Source organism: Scyliorhinus torazame, chromosome 15 (genome assembly GCF_047496885.1).
Source record: "Scyliorhinus torazame isolate Kashiwa2021f chromosome 15, sScyTor2.1, whole genome shotgun sequence".
NCBI lineage: Eukaryota > Metazoa > Chordata > Chondrichthyes > Carcharhiniformes > Scyliorhinidae > Scyliorhinus > Scyliorhinus torazame.
This window is the reverse complement of record NC_092721.1, coordinates 181,219,555-181,236,369: the sequence shown is the minus strand read 5'-3', so window position 1 is coordinate 181,236,369 and position 16,815 is coordinate 181,219,555. Positions and strand designations below refer to the sequence as shown.

At 47.1% G+C, this 16,815-nt stretch overlaps 1 protein-coding gene and 1 pseudogene across 4 annotated transcripts in view; one reads left to right on the top strand and one right to left on the bottom strand.

The window, feature by feature from the left end:
• LOC140391715 (histone H4-like) overlaps nt 1-11,011 on the bottom strand; it is a 35,405-nt pseudogene extending 24,394 nt beyond the window's left edge.
• The window catches only part of gabrb3 (gamma-aminobutyric acid type A receptor subunit beta3), an 896,267-nt gene that overhangs the window by 654,890 nt on the left and 224,562 nt on the right, over nt 1-16,815 (top strand). The gene's annotated exons all lie outside the window — the stretch shown is intronic.

Genomic DNA, 16,815 nt, shown 5'->3' with positions numbered 1-16,815 from the left:
ACCTGGAATGGGCAGGCTGTCTTCTGAGGAAAAGTTGGACATCCTAGGCTTGGATCCGCTGGAGTTTAGAAGAGTAAGAAGCGACTTGATCAAGACACGTAAGATCCTGAGGGGTCTTGACAGGATGGATGTGGAGAGGATTTTGTCTCTTGTGGGAGAATTTAGAACTTGGGATGACTGTTTAAAAAAAGGGGGGTCGCCCATTTAAGACAAAGACGAGGAGAAATGTTTTCTCTCAGAGGGTGGTGAGTCTTTGGAATTCTCTTCCTCAGAAGACAGTGGAAGCAGAGTCTTTGAATGTTTACAAGGCAGAGGGAGATAGATTCTTGGTAAGCAAGTGGGTGATAGGTTATCGGAAGTAGGCAGGAGATTAGTCAAATCAGCCATGATATTGAATGTTGGAGCAGGCTCAAAGGGGCTGAGTGGCCTACTCCTGCTCCTAGTTCATTTGTTTGTAAAAATGGGCGGCACGGTGGCGCAGTGGTTAGCACTGCTGCCTCTCAGCTCCAGGTACCCTGGTTCAATTCCAGCCTTGAGTGACCAAAAGGCTCGTTTGCTGTGCTGTAAATGACATGTCATTTGCATTTCATTTTAGTATTCTTAAGAGCTGGATCATGTTTTCTCCCTAATCTCTGGTCCATTAAAACATATTAGATCCATGTGTGCCTTCCTTTGTAATTTAAGGATTTGAAATGACAGAATCTTGCCCCATTGCTCGTCCATGAAACTGTTCCTCTGCCTTAATCTCTTTTCAATGCCCAGGCTCAAAGTTTCGCATTGATCCCAGCTTACAATTCTTCACTTTGTACCTGGAACACCGTGGCTGATGAAACGTATCTTGTGCTCAGCGTTCTGTTTAGTTATGCGACAGCATCACTTTACAGAGTGTCATTTGTGCTGATATAATGGGCACCTTGCGCATTATGCTTCAAGCTGCGAAGGATGCTAAAAGCTTCAGTGAGTAAATCTTTCACCTTGTGCAGCTATTTTTAGAAAAGGCACAGCAATCCAATCTCAAGGGTCAAGGTAAGGCTGCACAAAGGGAAGCCTGGATGTTCAGACGGAGTTACAAATAAGATACTGTATCCAAGACTAGAGATTTCGATTTAACTCCTTTGGCTCTGAGAATTAATTTCAAAAATCTTCCTAATCAAATAACATTGCCGATGATGAATATTGATCATTTCAATTGCCAATTATTAACAAGCTGTAACTGCCGATAGTGAGAATTCTTTTTACAGATCCTATCTGCCCATTCTTTTCCTTCTTGTTTATTATGCAATGAGGTATAAGTGTTCTGTGACATTGCCACACTTTGACTTGTTTTTAATTTTGTCATTACTCCACTTGTGCTGTCCTGCGCTATCTCTCAGTGCTGTACACCATCTCCCTATTATTGCATTTTAGTCAGAGTACCCCAGCATTAATTAGCATCCTTGAGGAAAATAGGAGCGGTGCACACGATTCCCAAACCAGAAACATTAGCAGATTCAACAAAAGTACAAAAGCACTTTGAATGAAAGGTTCTTGATCTGAAACATTGGATCATTGGGTGGGATTTTATGGCCATTCATGCTGGAGGGATCTTACGCTTCTGCTGGCGGCACATCCCCACCATGGGTTCTACGGCAGCGAGGGGTGCGTTCATCAGGAAACCCCCGTTGACAATGGCAGGAACCAGAAGATCCCACAACCGGCCACTGGCAAGGCTTCCTCTGCCGCATGGAGAGGGCGGAAAACTGTGCCATTTAACTCTCTGTAGACGCTGCGTAATTTGCTGAGTATTTCCAGCATTTTCTGCTATTTGTTACACATATGAACATATTAGGACAGTCAGGCTATAATCAGTGGTGGGGAAGTTATTAGAAATCATTTTTTGGAACAAAATAAACTTTCATTTGGAAAGATATGGGCCAATCAAAGAAAGCAAGAATAGATTTGTTGAAGGCACATCATGTCTGATGAATGTTGTTGTTATTTTGATGAAGTAGCAGAGAAGGTTGATCGAGGTACTGTAGTAGATGTCTACATTAGGCTGGATTCTCCGCACCCTGACTCCGAAATCGCGTCCGGCGCCAGGACAGCCAATTCACGCATGGAATCGGTATGTCGCGGCGCGTATCGCCCACCTGCAGCTGTTGCTTGAGTCCCGCCGACTATTCTCCGTCCCCGAACGGCCGAAGTCCCAACGGCGTATTTCCAACATGGTCCCAACCGTTCGGGAAACTCGCGAGGCGGCTGCAGCCACAGTCCGCGGCCGCCGTGGTCGAGGGCGAGCCAATCGGAGGGCAGGGGGTGCTTCATACTGGACTATGCCTTTATTGTGCAGGCGGTCCAGGTCGGGCACGCGGCCGATCGGGGGCACTATTTCCGCGGTCCAGCTCTGCGGTCTGAACCTCCCATGGAGCACTGCGTGGCTGCTTGAGGCCACCGCCATGTGCATGCGTGGCCTCTGACCCGGAAGTGCGGGAGGCCTTAACTGCAGCTGGAGCTGTGAGCTCCACGATGGCTCCCTGCTAGCCCCCTGCAGGGCTGTGAGTATGTGGCCTTTTGACGCAGTTTTTCTGGTGTAAAAGGCCACAGTTTTCACAATGGCGTGGGGACATAGTCTCTGAAATGGAGAATCCAGCTCATGGACTTTTGGAAGATATTTGACAAAGTGCCAAACAGCCAGCCTATTACGAAGCTCGTAAAAGTGCATGATATTGAGGGGAAAGTGATGGGATGGATTCAAAACTGGCACAGTAACAGGAAACAGAGGATATTGGTGGATGGATTTTTTTCTCACTTTGGGAGGAAGCTTGCAGTCGCATTCCACAACAGTCAGCTTTGGGTCTATTAGCTTTGTCAATTTTTATAAATGACCTGGACTCAAGAGTAGGGAGCAGCAGAATACAATCTGCGTATGATGTGAATCTTGACAAAGTCATAGCTAATGATGAGAATAGTTAAAGGTTGCAGGAAGGGCCTGTTCCTGTGCTGTATTGTTCATTATTCTTTAGGGTTTTGGCCAAGGTTGGTATCATGACTGGTACAGGCATGGAGGGCCGAAGGGCCTGCCCCTGTGCTGTATTGTTCTTTGTTCTTTGATGACATAGGCCATTGAAATGGGCAGAAGCATAAGGCAGATGAAATTCATGGCATAGAGGTGTAAACTTTTGTAAAATTAATATGGAAAGACAGTAAATAATGTGAATTTAAAAGTGTAGATGAGCACGAGGACTTGGGGCGGGATTCTCTGACCCCCCGCCGGGTCGGCGAATCGGCGGGGCGGCGTGAATCCTGCCACGCCGCTCCGACGCCGGCTGCCGAATTCTCCGGCGCTGGTTTTCAGGCGGGGGCAAGGATCACGCCGCGCCGGCCGGGGGCCGTTGGTAGCGGCCCCCCAGCAATTCTCCGGGCCCTGATGGGCCGAGCGGCCACCCGTTTTAGGCCAGTCACGCCGGCGTGAAATGGACATGGTCCATCCTGGTGGGACCTGGCTTGGACAGTGGCTAGCGGAGTCCTGGGGGGGAGGCACGGGGGAATCCAGCCCTGGGGGGGGGGGGGGGGGGGAGAGAGGGGGCCACAGTGGCCTGGCCCGCGATCGGGGCCCACCAATCTGCGGGCAGGCTTGTGCCGTGGGGGCGCTCTTTCCGCGCCGGCCTCTGTAAGGCTCCGCCATGGCTATGGTGGAGCCTTACAGAGGCCGACACTGAGAAGAAACCCACTGCGCATGCGCAGGAAACACGCCGGCTGGTCTGCGCATGTGTCAACTCGCGCCAGCCCACGGCGGCCCTTTGATGCTGGTTGGCGCAGCGCCAGCCCCACCGGGGCCGGCCTAGCCCCCGGAAATGCGGAGGATTCCGCAACTTCCGGGCGGCCCAACGCCGGAGTGATTTGCGCCGTTCTTGGCGCAGCCGTCGGGCCGTCCCGCCAATTGCGGGAGAATCCCGGCCTTGGTGTCCAGTTACACAAATCCTTAAAGGTGACAGGGCACATTTATAAGGTGATATGTGTTAACTGAATCTAAAATTAAAGGAATAGTACACAAAAGAAAAGAGATCAGGCTTAAGGTTTATAAATCATAGGTCAGGCATCAGTTTTGTGGATAATCTTTGGGCTGCAGACTTCAGGAATGGGTAAAGAGAATGTCTACAGGGTTGTTACCAGGAATGGGAGACTTTGGTTTGAGGAGAGATTTAAAAAATTAAGACTGTTCCTTTTGGAACAGGGAAGGTTAAGTGATGACCAACAAAGGTTTTCCAGGTGATGGGAAACTTTGATAGACTTACAGTTTGCAGTCAAAAACGTGCAAAACATGACTGCTCTTTCAAAGATCCAGCCAAGCACAGTGGTCCAAATGGGCTTTTTCTGCATTCATTGTATGATTCAATTATATTTATAGCACACCACATAAACGGGTATTGCTGACACTAAGCCGTAAACATGGGCCAAATGGCCTTCGCTTCTGTGCTGTATCTATGATTCTCTGTTGTGAGCTCCTCTGATACTACAATGTTTTTGTATGCAGATTCTTTGCATATGTGAGAAAAATGAGTAAGAATGCAAAATATTTGCATAGCCTGCGCCAAAGTAACGTTCTCATTAATTGTGCTCTATTTAATTCTTCACCCTAATGTAATTTGTTATAGACACAGCAAATGCTGACAGCTGAATCCTTTCACACCCTTATCAAAAAGTGAGATCACTAAAATGAGCCGAACTAGGTCATCAAGGAATGGCTGCGTGCAAGATTTTTACCCTGGTTGTTGATGGTGCTGATGGCCCAAGCCTTCACGGTCAGGTCCACCGATGTAACGCCGGTGTTCTTCTCTGACCACTGCCTCCTACTGGCCGACTGCCACCTGCAGGAAGACCAGGGAGTAGGCAGGGGGACATGGAAGCTAAATGTAAAACTGCTGACCCCTGAGAACCTTGAGGAACTCAGGAGGGATTACAAAGGTTGGAGAACCGTGAAACCCCTCTTTGATGCCCCACATCTCTGGTGGGAAGCAATCAAGGGGAATATCAAGAGGTTTTTCATCCTCAAGGGCGTTCAAAAGGTGAGAGAGAGACGAGGGGTCATGTCCAGGCTCCAGAAAAGTATGCAGAATTTGCTCCAGCTGCAGTCGATGGGGGTGGATGTCAAGGAGGATCTCCAAGAGGTGAAGGGCCAGCAAGCCTCGCTCTACACCTCGGAGGCCTCCATGGTTATCTTCCGTTCCAGAGTCCGCTCCGTGGAGCAGGACGAAAAGTGCTCACGCGTCTTCTTCCAAAAGGTGCACAGAGAGACCTCTGTGATCAGCAGCCTGAAGGAAGAAGATGGCTCTGTAAAGTCATCGCAGTCTGACATCCTGAGGATCAGCCAATCCTTTTATGCCGGACTGTATGACCTGAAGCCAACAGATAGCACTGTTTCCCAGACCTTCCTGTCGACTATCACGGAGGTCATAGGCGACAGCGAGCTGGAAAACCTGGACAAACCACTAACTCTGGACGAGTTGACAAAGGCCGCCAAGTCCTTCGAGACGAGTAAAACTCCCGGAAGCGACGGCTTACCGGTTGAGTTGTATTCGGCTCTGTGGGACTGGATGGGCCCAGACCTGCTGGAAGTGTACGAGAGTATGCTTCTGGAAGGCATCATGTCAGAGTCCATGAGGAAAGGCATCATCACCCTCATCTACAAGCAGAAGGGGGAAAGGGAAGAAATTCGGAATTGGCGACCCATTTCACTGTTGAATGTGGATTACAAAATTCTAGCCAAGGTCATCGCCAATCGGGTCAGGTCTGCTCTGGAGTCGGTGATCCATCCTGACCAGACCTGTGCTGTACCCGGCAGGAAGATCTCTGATAGCCTCGCGCTACTCAGGGATACGATCACCTACGTGCAGGACAGGAGGGTGGACACTTGCCTCATCAGCCTTGACCAGGAGAAGGCTTTTGACAGAATATCGCACACCTACATGATGGATGCGCTCTCCAAAATGGGGTTTGGGGAGGGAATTCGCAATTGGATCAAACTGCTCTACACAAACATCTATAGCGCAGTCTCAATCAATGGGTAGGAATCAGAAAAGATCCAGATCAAATCTGGAGTCAGGCAGGGCTGCCCTCTCTCCTCTGCCCTTTTTGTGTGCTGCACAGAACCTTTTGCCGAGTCCATCAGGAAGGATCTGGGTATAAGGGGAGTGACGATCCCAGGCAGTGGAGACATGCAAGTCAAGGCCTCCCTGTACATGGACGACGTTACCGTCTTCTGCTCGGATCCTGCGTCTGTGCGCAGGCTCTTGACCACCTGCGACCAGTTTGAACTGGCCTCGGGAGCCAAGGTAAACCGTGGCAAGAGCGAGGCCATGTTCTTTGGGAACTGGGCCGACCGGTCCTTTGTCCCCTTCACTGTCAGGTCAGATTACCTGAAGGTGCTGGGGATATGGTTCGGAGCTGCTGGGGCGTGCACCAAAACCTGGGAGGAGCGCTTAGCAAAGGCAAGGCCGAAACTGGGCTGGTGGGAGCAACGCTCCCTCTCCATTGCGGGCAAAACCCTGGTCATCAGGTGTGAGGTACTCTCGGTGCTACTGCACGTGGCGAAGGTCTGGCCCATAACCCGACCCTACGCCGCAGCAGTCACCCGAGCCATCTTCAAATTCATCTGGAGATCCAAGATGGACCGTGTCCGAAGGGACACCATGTACAAACCTCTGGAGAAGGGAGGGCGGAACGTACCCAACGCCTCCCTCATCCTGTTGGCCACCTTTGTGTCCAGCTGCATCAAGCTGTGCGTGGACCCCCAGTATGCAAATACCAAGTGTCACTACATACTGAGGTTCTACCTGTCCCCGGTGTTACGAAGGATGGGCCTGGCCTCATTGCCGCGGAACGCTCCAAGTAGTTGGACCGTACCGTACCACCTGTCCTTCGTGGAAAAGTTTTTTAAGAAAAACACCTTTGACCACAAGGCAATGAAGCAGTGGTCAGCACGTAATGTCCTCGAGGCCCTCAGGGAAAAGGAGACCGTGGAGGACGTTGGATGGTTCCCTGAGCAGACTGCCAGAGTCATCTGGCAGAACGCCTCATCACCAGAACTTTCAAACAAGCACCAAGACCTAGCTTGGCTGGTGGTGACAAGGGCCCTCCCTGTCAGATTCTTCATGCACACCGGAAGGCTCTGCGCCAATGCACGCTGCCCTCGGAGTGGCTGTGGGGGAAATGAGACGGTCACACACCTCCTTGTGGAATGTGCCTTTGCAAAGAAGGTCTGGAGAGAGATGCAGTGGTATGTGTCAAGGTTTATCCCGAACAGATCTGTGACACAGGACTCTGTGCTCTACGGACTGTTTCCAGGGACACACACCGAGACAAACATCAACTGCTGCTGGAAGGTCATCAACTCGGTGAAAGACGCTCTTTGGTCTGTCCGAAACTTGCTGATCTTCCAGTGCAAAGAATTGTCCTCGACCGAGTGTTGCAGACTGGCACATTCCAAGGTCCAGGACTACGTGCTGAGGGACGCACTCAAGCTTGGGGCAGCTGCCGCCAAGGCGCAATGGGGAAAGACCACTGTGTAAGGTCTTTCCAGCAAATGTACACCGAGGGGCGGGTAACAGTGTAAACCCCCCTCAGTCTGGGCCACCAACACTCCAATGTATAAAACAAACATGACAATGTAAATGTTTAAGAAGGAATTGAAACGTAAAGAGTGACATGTGTATAATAATATCAAAATTGAATGGAAGAAAGTCAAGGCAATGTGTAACTCTGCCGGAAATGTACAGTCAAGACAATTTGAAATGTTTCTGTGATGCTTATGACAAATTTTTATGAATAAAGTATATTTTTTGAAAAAAAAAAAGATTGGTAAGAATGAAGTTGCAATTCCCTCACTGCTGAACTATAGCCCTACTTGGTATCTTGGCCTATGATAGATACCTTCAGGTTAGGTTTAAAAGTATTGAAGCAAACCAATTTAAACATATATATGTGTAGATACAGATGGTCACATGGGGTGGGATCGTCCAATCCCACGGCAGAGTGTTCACGCCGTCGTAAACTGCGCCGTGTTTTATGATGGTGTGAACGTGCCGCTGCCAGGACTAATTCTGGCCCGTATAGGGGGCCTGCACGGCACTGGAGCGGTTCGCACCGCTCCAGCTGCCGGTCCTGGCGCGAACTGTGCGCCGCGGGATCCGTGCATTCACAGTTGCGCCGGCGCCAAAACGTGAATGCGCAATGGCCTCCTTCAACGCGCCGGCCCCACGCAACATGGCGCAGGGCTACAGCGGCCGGCGCATAGGAAAGGAGGCCACCAGCCAGAGAGGCGGCTCGCCGATCGGTGGGCCCAAACCGCGGGCCAGACCACATCGGATGCCCCCCCCCCCCCCCACAGGCCGCTCCCCGACCTTTCCACGCCGAGTTCCCGCCGGCTGAGAGCAGGTTAGAACGGTGCCGGTGGGACTCATTTTTTATTTCACGGCCGCTCGGTCTACTCGGATTGGAGAATCGGCAGGCCAGCCGCATACAGCGGCCCGCGACAGCGCCGATTCTCCACTCTGCGGAGAATCGTGTGCCGGCGTCGGGGCGGCGTGGCCCGGTCGCAGGGATTATCCGGCCCGGCCCAGGGCTGGGAGAATCCCACCCATGATAGTTTTCAATCTACGGCTCGTGAAACCCTGAAAGCGAGCGTACAGGTGCAAAAGGTAATAAGAACATAAGAACTAGGTGCAGGAGTAGGCCATCTGGCCCCTCGAGCCTGCTCCACCATTCAATGAGATCATGGCTGATCTTTTGTGGACTCAGCTCCACTTTCCGGCTCTGGCGCGATGGGGAAGGCAAATGGAATGCTGGCTTTTATTTCAAGGGGCTGGAGTATAAGAGTAAAGAGATGTCGCTGCAACTGTACAAGGTACGAGTGAGGCCACATTTAGAATACTGTGGACAATTTTGGTTCTTTTATTTGAAGAAATAAATATTATGATTAGAGGCAGTACTGAGGAGGTTTGCGAGGATTACCCAGGGTATGGAGGGCTGCCATATGAGGAGAGATTGAACAGGTCGGGTCTGTACTCCTTGGAGTTCATAAGAAGGAGAGGTGATATGATTGAAACATATAAGATTCTTAGGGGGCTAGACAGGGTAAATGTTGGGAGAATGTTCCCACTCATGGGAGAGTGAAGGACCAGAGGATATAGTCGCAGAATATGGGGGTGCTCATTAAAGATAATAATAATCTTTATTATTGTCACAAGTAGGCTTACATTAACACTGACGAAGAGGGCAGCACGGTGGCGCAGTGGGTTAGCCCTGCAGCCTCAGGGCGCCAAGGTCCCAGGTTCGATCCCGGCTCTGGGTCACTGTCTATGTGGAGTTTGCACATTCTCCCCATGTTTGCGTGGGTTTCGCCCCCACAACCCAAAAATGAGCAAGTTGGGTGGATTGACCACGCTAAATTGCCCTTTAATTGGAAAAAATTAATTGGGTACTCTAAATTAGAAAAATAACACTGCAATGAAGTTACTGTGAAAAGCCCCTGGTCGCCACAGTCCGGCGCCTGTTCGGATACATGGAGGGAGAATTCAGAATGTCCAAATTACGTATTTTAATATCTAATGAATAAAAGTGTTAAAAGAAAAACAAAAGCTGATTTTAAAATCTCCTCTGATTTTTCTCCCAGATTTTGCTCTCAGCACGTATTTTGGGACGTGTGGGAGGAAACCGGAGCACCCGGAGGAAACCCACACAGACAGGGGAGAAGGTGCAGACTCCGCACAGACAGTGACCAAAGTGGGATTCAAACCCGGGTCCCTGGCGCTGTGAAGCAACAGTGCTAACCACTGTTGGGTTTGAAGAAGAATTTCTTCTCTCAAAGAATGGTGAATCTTTGGAACCCTTTACCTCAGCTGTAGAGACCCGAGTCCTTGAACATTTCTAGGCTGAGATCTATAGGTTTTTAATCAGTAGGGGAATTAAGGGTTATGGAGACAGGGCATGAAAGTGGATTCAGTGAGTATTAGATCAGCCATGATCTTATTCAATGGTGGAGCAGGCTAGAAGGGCTGAATGGCTTACTCCTGTTCCTATTTCTTATGGTCTTATATCTCAATTTGGGCCTTCTGTTGACTAGGCGAAGCTTCTATTTGGAGTTGCCAACACTTCAGGATTGTCCTGTAGTCTCTAGGAATTAAGGATTAATTTCCTGGACACTGCTGAGAGCAAAATCTGGGAGAAAAATCAGAGGAGATTTTAAAATCAGCTTTTGTTTTTCTTTTAACACTTTTATTCATTAGATATTAAAATATTGAAAAGTGAAGGTTCAATTTGGTGGTGGACTAAAGGTGAGTAAAAGCCCAGGAGCATGTTCACTCCGAGTTGGGAACACTCTACTACATCTAAAGAGTTCACGCTGGGAATTATCAACACGTACCTCTGTTACATTAGTGTGTGATTTAACCATCTGGCTATTTTGCATTAACATGAATATTGAATGTGAATATCAAACAAAATGTACGATGGTGTTTGAAGCAGATTGCAATGTTCATCTGCAGAACAATCCTCGGATTTTACGAAAGTTTCCTTTTCCTTCAGAAGTCATTGGCTGTCATAGCGACAGGCAGAAAATAGAAAGTGGTGAAATGTCAGATGACATAGTGCATTTGTCTCCTTATGCAGTGACATGTCTTGGCTGAAAATGGAAAGGTGTAAGTGATAGCTGTGAGCAGCAGGGTTGTCAGGATGTTATGTAAATTTTGTTTGTGTTTTTTTGTGTCAGCACAGAATATATGTTTAGAGAAGAGATGTCGCTACACAGTCCCTTGGCCGATGATTGCTCATTGCCCTATAAGCTCTGCTGTGCTCAAGTCCCAGCAGTCTTTGTTCTCACCTCTTTGCTGAACAGGCTGACTAAGGCGATGCACATCCACAGATCACCACCTTCAAGCATCCCATTTAAGTCCTTCCACATCCATGGCCCTGGGCAGTGAGATGCCAACTTTATAATGCTTTCCTCATCCAACACCCACATACACGCACTTTCCATCGTGGCCTGGCTAATATGATGGGAATCATGAATAGTTTTTTTCTCCTTAATCTTTCTGACAGAAATGCACTATCAAGAAAGCCTGGACGCACATAAGAGAAGGTCAGGTTTGCACATAATGGAACGCGTTCAAAAGGATTCACCTTACATAGGATGTACAAACCAGAAACAGGCCATTCGACCCAACTGTTAATTTACACTAGTAAATTCAAAGCAAAGCAAATAAAAGCAAAATATTGCAGATTCTATAAATCTGAAATAAAAACAGAAAATGCTGGATAAATGCAGCCAGTCTGGCAGCATCTGTGGAGGCAGAAACAGAGTTAATGTTTCGAGTCTATTTGACCCTCCTACAGAAATGAAAAGAGATAGAAATATGTTGAATTGTATACTTGGATTGATGGGGGCTTACTGAAAATTAAGTAAATGATAGGTTGAAGTTAAGGAGAGATTGACAAATGTGTCATGGGCATGAGACAAAGGGGCTGTTAATGGTGCCATTAGGTACTGAAGAGTTTTAATAGTGACAAAGATAGGAAAGCAAAATTTGTCAATAGGAAACCCAAGCTCAAGTGAGAGCAAAACTGAACAACAAGAGACAGTGATTATATGGGATGGGGTAGTGTTGGGACAAGCCAAGGGAACTGAATAACAGAAAACAAAAGATGGTGGTCATGATGGAGGGGAACGTTCACAGTCTGAAGTAGCCTTCGGGATTCAACATCCTAATTGCTATTCCTTTCTCAATCACATGTTTACTGTGTTTCCCTTTGAATGTATCTGTGCATTTCTGAAGGAATAGAAGGGTATGTAGAAAGGGTGTGGTGAATTAACTATGGAAGAGGCTAGTGCGGGATATAAACACTAGCAGAGAGTTGTTGGGCCAAATGACCTATTTTTGTTCTTGAGGTTCTGTCATCAGACGAAGTTGATGAATCTTGCTCTCTAACTACCATCCTGAGGGATCGTAATTAACTCAAGATTCCAAGCTGGGAATATACCGAGAGATTTTCGGGTTTGTAGAAGCCAATGGCTCAACACACTTCGACATACATTTTGATCCCGAGTGCACTTTGGGCAGCTAGCTAGGAGGGTGTACCCAGCTGACCATCCAATGGCTTTGTGGCAAAAGACCTGGTCCATTTGAACCAGAGAATGCAATCTGAATCTAAATAGTAAACCGTGAGCCTAAACCTTGTGACGAATTTCAGCCGCTAGCCCACAATTGTTTTTGATGCTCGTTAAATCTACATGAAACAAATTACCTTAAAAACAGCAATGTGTTTTATTTTCTAAACACATTCCATTTTGAAAGGATATCGTTTCCTGATCATATTGAAGGCCGTGCTGCATCTGAAACCCACTGGAGCTGCCACATTCTGAAATAACGAAAAGAATAGATGATACTTCTATATGCTGGGACAAGAGAGGTGCATTGTCAGAGGTTCTGACCTTCACCTATTCAACCATCTGCCTTGGAGATCCTGTGATAGAGTTTGAAGATGGGCCTGGGGTTCTCCTGATGTCCAAGCCAGCATTCCTAACGGACCCAACGCCACCAAAATTAAAGTTCAGTTACCTGCGCGTTCGACTCCTTACTGTTTTTCAGTCTTGCCATGTGTAAACTGCTAGTTCATAGAAAACATAAAAAATAGGAGTTGGGTAGGCCAGTCGGCCCATCAAGCCTGCTCTGCCATTCAGTATGATTATACTTAACCTCTACACCAATACCACACTCCTACATTCTCCCCATAACCCTCGACAGCTTTAGAGTCTAGTAATCTATCAATTTCCTTCTTACACATACCCAGTGACTTGGCCTCCACAGTTTTCTGTGGTAGAAATTCCATAGGTTCACCACCTTCTGAGTGAAGAGGTTTCTCCTCGTCTCAGTCCCAAATGGTCTACACCGTATCCTGAGACTGTGAGCCTTTGTTCTAGACTCCGCCCCTGTCCCATACAGAGAAAACAACATCACTGCAGTCCAGTCCTGTCAAGATTTTAGACAATTCAATGAATCCCCTTTCATTCTTCTAAATTTCAGTGAATACAGGCCCAGTTCGGGTGGCATGATGGCACGGTGGCTAGTACTGCTGGCATACAGCACCAGGGACCCAAGTTCAATTCCGACCTTGGATGATTGTCTGTTTTCATGTTCTCCCCATGTCTGTGTGTGTGTCCTCTGGGTGTTTTGGTTTCCTCCCACAGTCCAAAGATGTGCAGGTTAGATGGGGTTACAGGGACAGGGTGGGGGAGTGGCCAAGATAGGGTGCTCTTTCGGAGAGACGGTGCAGACTTGATGGGCTGAATGGCCTCCTTCTGCACCGTAGAGATTCTATGGTTCAAGTTGACCCAATCTCTCTTATTACAATAATTCTGTTCAGCACATAGAAGAAGGGCCGAAGGATTATTGGTGATGTGCGGTGACGACTATTGCACAGGAAAGTGGATCAGCTCATTTTCATACAGCAAGTTACTGCAAAGAAGTGATAATCTGCTAGTGGTGCTGTTGGTCAAAGGAGAAATGTTGGCCAGAACAACAGGAGAATATCTTTGAATATTACGTTTTACATCCACTCAAGAGTGACAAAGGGATAAAGAAAGTTTGCACAGGTGTATAGAGCCTTATTATGTTTCTTGCCCCCAAAAGACCACAATGCTAATGTTTTGAGCACATACCTGTGCAGATGTGGACACATAGTGCCTCTGATTCTGGAGTCACAGTGAAATCTATTATGAATACAGCATTAATAGTTTCTGCTGATTTCTACCAATTAACAAATTTATTTTCAATACTTTAAACAAATGTGACAGGTTGCTCTGCTAATTAGCATTTTACATATGATAATGATATTGTTTTGCTTGCTGCATTTTGCATACCTGATTGTTTTTTTAATGGGCAGTAGATTATTTCTAATAATGAGAAGCAGCTGCCTATGGCTGAACAGAACAGATGTTTCAAGTAACAACAACGAAGCTGACAGTTCATATTGGATTTTCAGCTAAATGCAGATGTACAGCAGAGAACAGTACCTCAGAATAAATTTGTTACCTGTTTCAATATTGTCTTTAAAGATTAGTTTATAAGCATTCATCGTTCAGTTAATCTTGTACTTAAAATCTGCTTAAAGCACTCCACACATATGGAAAACTGAATGATCAAGATGGTTGTAAAAAGGTGTATTTTGCTCCCTATTAACTCACTGGTAAACTCTCTGTCCAGCTTCACTGGTGGGAAAACTACTGGAGACTATTGGCAAGGACAAAATTAATTCTGACTTGGGGAAGCCCTGGATTAATATGAGCCATTCAGTACCAATTTGTTTAAGGCAATTCATGTCTGACTAATCTGATTGAGCTCTTCAATGAAGTAACGGAGAGGATTGATGAAGCTAGTGTAGGCTCTGCTGTGTTTGTGGACATGCAGACAGACGTAATCGGGAAAATAGAAGCACCTGGAATAGTTATAATTTGCATATGGCTGAGGAGTAGGAGGTAAAGATTTGTGGTGCATAGCTGCTTTCAGACTGGAGAGAAGTATGCAGTGAGGCCCTTCCCAGGGATCAATATTGCTATTCTTGTTAGAGATGAATGACCTGGATATGGATAGAGGGAATACAATTTCAAAGCATGTGGATAATATAAAACTTGGCAATGTCGTAAATATTGAACTGGATAGTAACAGACGTTAGGAGGAACAGAGATTGGTGAAATGGATGGGCGCTTGGCAGATGTAGTTTAATGCCGACAAGTGTGAAGTGATGCACTTTCAGGAAAACAATGTGGAGAAATGGTATAATCTAGGTGGTAGAGTGCTATTTTGAGGGAGGTGTCTAGAGCAGAGGGGCACGAGGGGTGCATATCCACAAATCCTTGAAGTGGTAGGGCAAGTTGATAAGACAGTTAAGAAAGTTTATTGGATACTTGACTTTGTAAACAGAGGCATTGAATACAAAACAATTAAGTTATCTTATAGCTGCCGAAAGAAACATGTTGTTGAAGCTTTTCGTCTTGCACTCCTCAGGACAGACACAAGAATACTACATTTCAAAGGGAACAACAGTTTATACGGCATGAGAACAGGGTGCTGATTGGTTGGCAAGTTGACTCTGATTGATTGAGGCATGGCTGTGGCAAACGCACCAGGGAACTATTGTCCCCCACACTTTTGTTTAATTCAAAAAAGGTGTAATGTCTGGGCGTGTTCCATTAGCCTGGAGAGGACAAGTCCCTGCTTATGAATATACAGTCAAAAGCTATTGTTCGCGACCCCCTCTACAGCAGATTTGTTTACCCGTGCAACTGTAGTTGGACACTTAATCATGGTTCACAGACCCAACACCTCACTCAGCCAGGATTTAGAATGTTGAACTCTCACCTTTCCCAAGTCATTCCCACATCGAACGTACACACTACACATGGACCGACTCTGCGCTGGCGCAAATCCACTGTTTGCGATTTCACACTTTGTGAGGATTCGTAGGAATGGAACCCCCCCCATGAACGGCAGGAGTTGACTGCATGTAGCTTCTAGCAGGCGTGAATGAGCCATATTGCGAGCCTGACTGATAATCTTAAATTGATTATTCCAGCAATTCTTAACACACTTGGGATTATTCAGCATGTGCTGTCCAATTGCGGAATCACACTTAAAATTAGATATTATATTTTGAGTTTTGCAGTCATGGGCTGGTTGAGTATGGTCAGTACTCTGCCTACTGCAAGCAGCCAAAGCTGTTTGACATAATCCGGCAGGACAGGACATATGCCCTATATATCTGGCATCTCAACGGCTCAGAAATCCATGCACCATATTACTCATTTGCGTGGTCAGCAGAATATATTATTGGCTTGAAAGCCGCATCTTGTTAGTGGAGCATATGACTCGGGTTGTTACTGCATTGTAGCAGCGTAAAATGAGGAGTGGCACAGTGGTTAGCACTGCTACCTCACTGTGCCAGGGACTCAGGTTCAATACTGGCCTTGTGTGGCTCTATGTGGAGTTTGCATGTTCTCCTTGTGTCTGGGTGGGTTTCCTCCGGGTGCTCCGGTTTCTTCCTACAGTTCAAAGATGTCCAGGTTAGGTGGATTGGCCTTGCTAAATTGGCCCTTAGTGTCCAAAGGTTAGTTATAAGGTTGCGGGGGGTGGTCGTAGGTTGGCTCGGTGCAGATCTGATGGCCAGATGGCCTCCTTCTGCACTAAAGGGATTCTATGATTCACCTATTGCTCATACCTTTGAGGTAGACTGGGCACTTTTCATGTGTCAAATAGGTGGCCTCCGACCCATTTGTAAGTAGGCGTGATCATTACAATCCCAGACCAGACCCTAATAGTTGCAAGGATACTGGACTGAAACCCCATCATTTTAGTTTATCTGAAAGACTGTGCAGAAAGAATGATTTGCTCCACGAGTGATTTCATGAAGAAATAGGGCGTGGTTATTTTTCAAACAAAACCTTGTTTTTACTATAATATTCCTCACACCCGAAAATCTTACAATTTACACCTTAAACACTACTACTCAATTTCCCATTAAACAACAAGAAAAGAAACATGCAGCTCTCAATCTATCTTATTGTGGAAGAATTGTGGGCTCAACATCAGACAGATCAGAATTCAACTCCTCTCTCCAAAGTTTCTCCACCAACTGCCTGTCGAATGCTTTCAAAATGTCTCTGCGTTCCTTGGCTTCACCCAGCAGTGACCGGGCGGGATTCTCTGTCTCGCCGCACCCGTTTTCTGGTGCAGCACGCTCCCGCCTCACCAGTGACCCCCAGGCCTCTGGATCACCAGCTGGTGAGGC